The sequence below is a fragment of the Excalfactoria chinensis genome, chromosome 6 (genome assembly GCF_039878825.1).
Source record: "Excalfactoria chinensis isolate bCotChi1 chromosome 6, bCotChi1.hap2, whole genome shotgun sequence".
Classification (NCBI taxonomy): domain Eukaryota; kingdom Metazoa; phylum Chordata; class Aves; order Galliformes; family Phasianidae; genus Excalfactoria; species Excalfactoria chinensis.
In genome coordinates, this window is record NC_092830.1 from 36,913,675 (window position 1) to 36,921,708 (window position 8,034).

An 8,034-nucleotide genomic window follows, 5' to 3' on the forward strand; every position below is an offset into this window, starting at 1 on the left:
ATGTCCATAAATGTTTGTTAGAAAAATTATTCCCAACAGATCTGACAGAGATATGAAAAATTAGATCACAAATCTCATTAAGGACAGAGACACTGAAAGAGGGATGAAGCCAATTACTGTCGATATTACTTGTCAGAAGAATGTCATGGCTCTCGTCTGGATGCCGGTCACATATCACTCAGCTGAAATAACTCCACAAATGACTCCTCTTCTCCCATCAGCAATGAATGAAAGAAGTTTCTGCTTTTCTTATTCATATCCTGTTACCTCAATTATCCGAGAGATGCGCTGTTAATGCTATGAAAGGTCGGGTGACTGCGGGACGCACTCATTGACCCCACATGCCCCTCCGCTCCCACCTCCTGCAGCCACTTCCCTGCAGTGAGGTATCAGGCTGCTCTGTCACCATGACAACTTTGCTTTTCATGACAAAAGTAGTCTGTGGGTAGGGATTCGAGCACTCTCCAAATGTGGCTATTGAGCATCACTCACTTTGACACCAGGAAAAGCAAAAATCCTAAACAAGTTACTTTGAACTGGGAAATAAAAGAAATGTTCCATATGGAGACCCGTAGTAGCAATGGAAAGGCATGGCCTGAAGCAGGGATGGAGCACCTGGTGGGAAGGCAGGGCCAGCTCAAGGGATTTCAGGTGCATGCAATCTAATGCAATGCAATGCAGCTGTGTGACCAGAAGTGTGGAGCCAGAATCCTCCCCTTCCCAGACCTCATTTAAGGGTTGGCAGTGGAGGTGAGGGTATCTTGCTTGAGATCTCTGCTTACTGAAGGCCTTCTAAAGGTAAGCAGTTTATCTTTCTTTGGTTTGTCTCTCTGTCTGCTGCGCTGGGGCTTGTTCTCATTTGTTGTAGGCTGGGATTGTGCCACAATCTGTTACTGCTGTACTTTCTATAGTGTCTATCACATTATAGCATTACAGCATTGCTACTTATTTACATGGGAGGAAATAAAACAACAAAAACATGGAACCTGGAAAATTTCTTAGTTCCCAATAAAAAGGAAAAGTCTCCTCAAGTGATCCAGGCTACTATGCCAGAGTCACCTGAGGAAGAGGAATTGGCAGTTCTCAGCTACTTGTATGACAGGGGATGCCAGTTCCCTGTACCTGGGGGCCCCTATGTTAAACTGACTAGTTCTTGGTCCCATAAGAACATACAGTGAGTTGTGGCACTAGCTGACGTGGGTGCAGGAATATCAATTATTTATGGTGATCCAACCAAATGCTGGAGAGATAAGGTAGTGTTTGGTGGGTCTGGGGGACAGACCATCCCTGTAACCCAGACATGGTTGAAGTTGGGGGTTGAGTGTCTTCCACCCTGGGAGTGTAAGCTGTCCAATGGGCCGAACTATGAGCTGTGTGGGTGATTATAACCAAGGAACCTGGTGACAGTATACTAAATAGCTGTGCAGATAGTTGGATTGTGTACCAGGGGCTCACTCTTTGGATTGCATAGTGGGTCAGCCGGAAATGGACAATTCATACATCTAACCACGTATCTCTGCCCCAGGTTGGTCAGCACAAGACTGAGTGGCCATTCCATTTGCTATATAAGCCAATGTGGGCAGGCCCTATTGAATGCTATCATGGTATTCTTAAGGCTGCCCTGAAGACAGACTCTCAGTTCCTGCAGGGGTGGATGAAGAAGCTCTATGAATCCTGTGGGACCTGAATGAAAGGTCTAGAGATGACTGACCCAGAGCCCTAAAGATGCTACAGGCAACATGGACCTCCCTGTCAAGGATCCAGATTATGTGCACTGATAGTCAGGTAGGACCCCAAACTGACAATTAAAATAATGTTCTGCTCCCTGCTTCTGAAAACCTAGTACTTGGTGATAATAGAATGGCCTTGGAAGGTGAAAGTAGGACCTATGTAGTGTGGACTACTTGCACCTAGGGGAGATTATTGGAGGTTGGGGGATTACTATGTACTTTAAGATGCATATACCGTAGATGTTGCTTCTGTGTATTACAGAAACACAGTCACAGAACCACAGGGGTTGGATGAGATCTCAAAAGACCATCAAGTCTAACCCCCTGCTAGAGTAGATACCTCATAATAGGTCACATACAGCCAGGTCTTGAATATATCCATATAAAAAGACTCTACCACCCCTCTGGGGAACCTGCTCCAGTGCTCTGTCACCCTCACCATAAAGGTACAGAGATAGCTGTGTAGGTTTACTTTCTAAATGGTGGGCATGTCCTTCTAATGTGAAATTTCAAGCTCACTTCCAGGGGCTGAGAGCAAACACTGCTTGGAGCAGTTCAGGCTTCGTGTCAGTTTCAGCAGACCTTGGTGTTGCAGAGCACTGAAGAAACATCTTCCCTTTACACACAACCCAAGTTTACAAAGCCAGACTTGCATCCACCTACAAAGCTTTGGTGGCTCTGACCATTGAGTTTTACATGTTAGTAACTGCCTCTGGTCTATCCACTGAGTAGAGCATAGAAGATTCTCACAATGGTGCCAGGACACGTTCTTCTGGTTTAAGTGGAGAAACATGGGCAGTGGATGTCATTGGAACAGGATCCAAGGGGTTAGTGTAAATAACACAAAGAGGCATAATATTAAATGGACTGCATGTGTTCTAACGAGCAATGCATTGTTAGTGCACCAACATTAATGTTTAAATGGGACATCTATACATTACTATTAGGTAAATACATCTTATGTTCTTATTCTGGCTCCTAAAGCCTCATGTGTTTATCACCTCGCTGTTACAAGCTGGGTTTTAGCTGTGATCAGAGTGAAGTTGCCCACAGTGTTTTATTCCCCCAATGCCACAAGCTCTCTCTTCAGAAAGATCTTTAAAGTGTATTTATTTTCCAGTTTAACTTCTCTGAGCAGATCGTATTGAAAAGGAGAGCTGCCCAAGGCTGGTCCTCCTGCTTGCTGCTCAGCATGCACTGAAACAGTTAAACTCAGCACTTCATTTTCGCAGACGCTCTCTCAATCTATTTAGGCTTTTGTGAAGTTTCCTTCCCCTGAGCTTGATTTGCTGCAGTAGCTGAAAACACACAAGCAGAAATGAAATCCAACACGTCCATGGCTATTAACCTGTGGGATGTTACCTAATGAGCCCATATGTTGTACTGCCATTCATTTACTGTGACAGAAGGGTGACATGGAGATGCTGATATATATCTCTCTTGTTTTGTGCAGCAAACTGAAGTCTGTAATGCCTGCAGAACTGAAAGGATGCTACAGAAACTGCTTTTCAGAAGCAGAACAAGATCTGCCTTTGCTGTGTGCATATGAAAATACGAGTGACTACAAGCAGCTCAAACTGGCACTCAGCCCCATCCACGACTTTTTAAAGGGGGCTTTTAATTCTCTGTGGATGCCCAACAGGAATCCCACGGTGTCTGTGTGAACTGAAAGAACCTCGCCTTCCTCCAACGGTGACCCCAGGGCAGGTATTAATGCAGCTGTTACATTTCAAATGCTTCTCTAACAGTTTTCAGCTTGTTCTCCCCTTCCATTTACAACACAGTCTGGATGGAAATAGAGAAGACAACAAGTGCTAAAGCTCATAAAGCGTTTGTGGTTGGGTGGGTACTAGCCCAGGGGCAGCATTTGCTTGAGGTCCTCCTCACGGAATTAGGGTCATTACTGTGATTTACTAAGAAACATATGTGCAAGTATACAGCAAAACTGCAGAAAATAGAATTTTAGAAGCTTATTCAGCAGTGGATTTCAGCATACAGATGCTGGATATAATATACTCGCACTAAATTGGATTCTGGGTGAATAAAGGAGCTGATCTTAAATTCAGCTTGGAGCCCTGCTCAGCGCTCAGTTTGAAATACACAGCCTTTTTGTTTCGCTTTTGCAACTTATTCAATAAATATTTTGGCATGCCTGTCTGTTACACTGCCTTAATCTTCTCTTCAACCCAGCAGAAATTAGCATTTGGAATTTATTCGCCGAGGGGAAACGAAAGAGGCTCTGCACCAGGGTGAAATGCAATGCCCAACAGATAACTGGAATGCTGAGTCAGCACAACAGGTATTTGACAAATACGCTCGTTTCCTGCACCTATTTTAATGGGAGATGTGGCAAAGTGTGGGGGAAAGCTTTCATCTGTGCTTCACTAGGATGCAGGGCTGTGGTGGCTTGCTGTGCTGTGCCATCATCCCCTCTTCCTATCCAATGACACAAATGGCTGTGCTATTCAAGTCCAGCCCCTTTGTCATTTAAAGATCACAGGATGCCCATTTTGTAGTTAAATAACAGACAGACCAGTTTTTCAGTTAGCTTACTGAGAAACAAAGTCTCCAATCAGCTTGATCTATTTTTCTCAATCCAACCCCATGCAGGTTTAAATTAACCCCCCAAAAAACCAACCCAAATGCCCACTGAACAGATTTTGCTGACTAAGCAGCATCCCTGGGGATGACTTGTATCTCTTGTTATTAGAATCACAGAACCACTCAGGTTGGTAAAAGCCCTCTGAGAACACCCTCCTCCTCACTGTGCCCACTGCCCACCCCCTCAGTGCTACATCCCTGCTGCTCTGAGCATCTCCATGATGGCACTGCCCACCCCTGGGCAGCTGTGCCAGCACCTGGCTGCTCTCTGGAGCTGACATTGCTCTGATACCCAACCTGACCCTCCCTCCTGGTGTTAATAATATGAGGATGTGATCTGGCATCTTATTGCTGGGGCAGAGGCTGACTCCCACCTTGCTATGTGCTTTTTTCAGAGGTCACATCCTGCAGTCAATAAGGAGCAGTTTCAGCCATGCTCTTGGCCCCTCTCTTTATGTAAGAGAGGAATTTTTGGCACAGGGTGCTGTTTTGGTGGGGGCCTTTTGCACCCGTTTCTTATTTGGTCTCCAGAATCATTTTGGGCATTGTTACGAGGCAGGCCAATGAGACAGACGTGTAACAATTAGGGCTGTTCTGAGAAGCAGTCACAATGAATGTGGTTATGAGTGAGTGGTAATGTCATTGATTTCCACCTTTTCAATGGGCTAGCCAGCACTCTGCATAGAGAATTTATAATCAGGAACAGCCCACTGTATTGGCACATGGATAGGGCCTGACTTTTATTGCAGCAGCTGATCGATTTAGCTATATGCCATGTGGGTTGGTGAGCAATGGGTCTCATTCAGCTATACCTGGAGCAGGAAGCATTCCCACCACAACAGCAGAACGTGATATCAGAGCACTTCAATGCACAGCTACCCTACTTGCTGGAGAAGGGAGGTGTGGAGCTCTTCCCCCTCATGTTCCACTTGCACACACTTATGCTTGCAGCACAGTCACACAGCAGCCAATACTTGCTGAAAAACAAAGTGAGAAAAGGACTCCAAAATGTGCAACTATTACTCTGGATAAGGAAATTATGGAAAGAAAAACTACCATAGACTGACATTGTGTAGAGGAAGGGGGAAGATGAGTACTTTTTCCAGTGTGAATTGCCTCATTTTTTCTTCCTTTTCAGTTCGCTATAGCCATAACTTTATTTAAATGTAGCTTTTCCTTTCCAGTGTGGCTGCTGTAATTTCTTAGAGAACATCTTTTAATGGCCTGGCTCTACGCTCAGGATTTCTGTTTGCTTCTGTAATTGCTTCTTAATTATTTTCTGATTGCTGAAACAACAGTTTCCACAGTTTATTAAAAAGCATTTTTGAAAGCTTTACCCTACGGCATTGTCAACGTTTTATTACTATCACTAACAGCCAGCACAAAGTGAGTAATCACCAGCACTGGTAGCTCATGTCAAGCAGATGAAAGCTGTCAGAGTCTCATGTAGAAATTAGGAGGATGCAGGAATTAGGAGGAGTTTACTGTGTTTCCAGATAGATAGGAGTGGAGCAGCCTGGAAGCAGTCCCATTTTCCCCCCATGGGAATGGATTCACTTTAAACCTAATAGCATCTGTCCTTCAGGTGTGATGTCACTAACGGAGATAATATCACTGCATTCAGAAGGAGAAATAGCCTAAGTAACTTTTAAAACAGATTACAGCCACTGCTTAAGTCACTTCCCCCCCCCACACACTTATTTATTGTAAGGAAAAGCTATAACCTGACCCATGTGGTTATAACAACCTAGAATGCTGACTCCTATATCAATAAAACCCAGCAAAGTATGCAATGTACAAATTTATGCTGTATTTCCATGCCTCATCCTGACTATATTCACTGAAAGAACAATCAGGTTCTGGAATGGGCTGCCATGGGAGCAGCAGAGCCCCCATCTCTGGAAGTGTTCAAGAACCATTTAATGTGTTACTACAGCATGTGGTTGAGTGGGGAATATTGATGGTAGGTGGACAGTTGGACAGGATGAGCATGAGGTCTTTTCCAGGCTCAATGATTCTTTGAACACAATGCTTTAGAGACGGTAATAGAGCTAGCATGGCCCTGTTCTCACCTACATGTTTCACTCAAGCCCTGTTTATGCTGGAGCAGCACTAAGGTAAAGCCTTGGCATTCTCCCCCTCTTCTCTTATACCTGCCATTTTTTCCAATTAAGATTTATTAGAAACAGCAGCTGCACTTCTATACAGGTGGGAAATAAATGCTTTGCTTTTATTCTCTTCCTATACTCTTCTCATAACCTAAATCATACAAATGATTCCTCGTTTGCCTTTATCAGCTATGAGAAGATATAAAACTCTCATTTTAATACTTTGATTGGGAAACGCTAAGAGAGGAATCGATGCCTTGAAGGCATTATGAGCTTTGGTGAAGCAGAAGTTCCCCAGTTTGGGCAGCAGCAGCAGAGAGGTGCCCTCACCCCTGAGCAGGATGTGATAGCTTTTATATATTGATCCATACAAACACATGGAGGTTGGACACATGACATACAGCACCGTGACATGAGGAGGTTGGCACATAACACTTAAGAACATTAACACCAGCTGACCTGTAAATAGGAGGATGCACAAGTGGTTCATCACAGCTGTGCCTGGAGGTGATGCTTTGCTGCCCTCCTGTATCCCACGTGCTGAGAAAGGAAATATGTTTGAATGCTTCCTCACACTGACCATACAGCATTGAGAGCCTCGCCACAATACAGAGATGTGTTGCTGGTTTCTCCTGTGCAACTCGAGTCAGCGTAGCACTATTCAAAGGAACAGTCCAGAAAGCATGCCAGGCTGCCCAGCACAAAGCAGGTTTGGAGCCAGGTCCTGGCAGGGATATGGGCTCAACCCTGGGCTTCCAGGAGGGGAATGGAGCCCTACACCCACCTCAGTAGTGGAGGGACAATAATTTACAAGAGAAAGCTTTAAGCAGTTAAAACAGTTTCCAAGAAAACTGTTTCCATAAAAACCTGCTTTATCTTATCAATTTTTGCAGATTATACAGATGTAGACAAGCATTCCTATCTCAGAACCACTGGAGGTGCAAAATTTACTATCTGAATGCTTGTCACACATCCACGATTTGAACTTGAACGCGGCTTGCTCCACAAAGCACATAATTCTTCTATTTATGCAAAACACTCCTAAATTCTCTGCATTCTTTGTCCAGGTCATTTTGCAGCACTTGGCACCTGTCTGATCTTTCCTTTTGATGATCCTATTAGATGCTCCTATTAGAATGCATGCAAGCTACACAATTATAGTCAGTGCAACTGTAGAGTGATATTTTACACGTATCTATGTATTTGTTTATATTGAATCAAAAGAATGAATCATAGAATAGCCTGGGTTGAAAAGGACCTCAAAGACCATCCATTTCCAACCCCCTGCTGTGTGCAGGGTCACCAACCAGCAGCCCAGGCTGCCCAGAGCCACATCCAGCCTGGCCTTGAATGCCTGTAGGGATGGGGCATCCACAGCCTCCTTGGGCAACCTGTTCCAGTGCATTTATATAACATATGCAGAAATTACACGTATATAGTCTGAATCTGAAATTGCATACGTGCACATTTTCTAGTTTCTGTACAAAGTGCATAGAATTCCAAGTTCAGAGTTTCAGTCTCAGACAGTTCTTGCCCTCAACCTCTCTTTGCACTGCCATACTTCCCTGCCAGCCAGGCATGCCTGGACAGCATTA

At 44.4% G+C, this 8,034-nt stretch overlaps 1 long non-coding RNA gene across 1 annotated transcript; it reads left to right on the forward strand.

The window, feature by feature from the left end:
* The first annotated feature begins 674 nt into the window (after positions 1-674).
* Positions 675-3,772, forward strand: LOC140254391 (uncharacterized). The gene is made up of 3 exons (XR_011904187.1): positions 675-798; positions 1,526-1,785; positions 3,184-3,772. It is a non-coding gene; the product is annotated as an uncharacterized lncRNA (long non-coding RNA).
* The last annotated feature ends 4,262 nt before the right edge of the window (positions 3,773-8,034 follow it).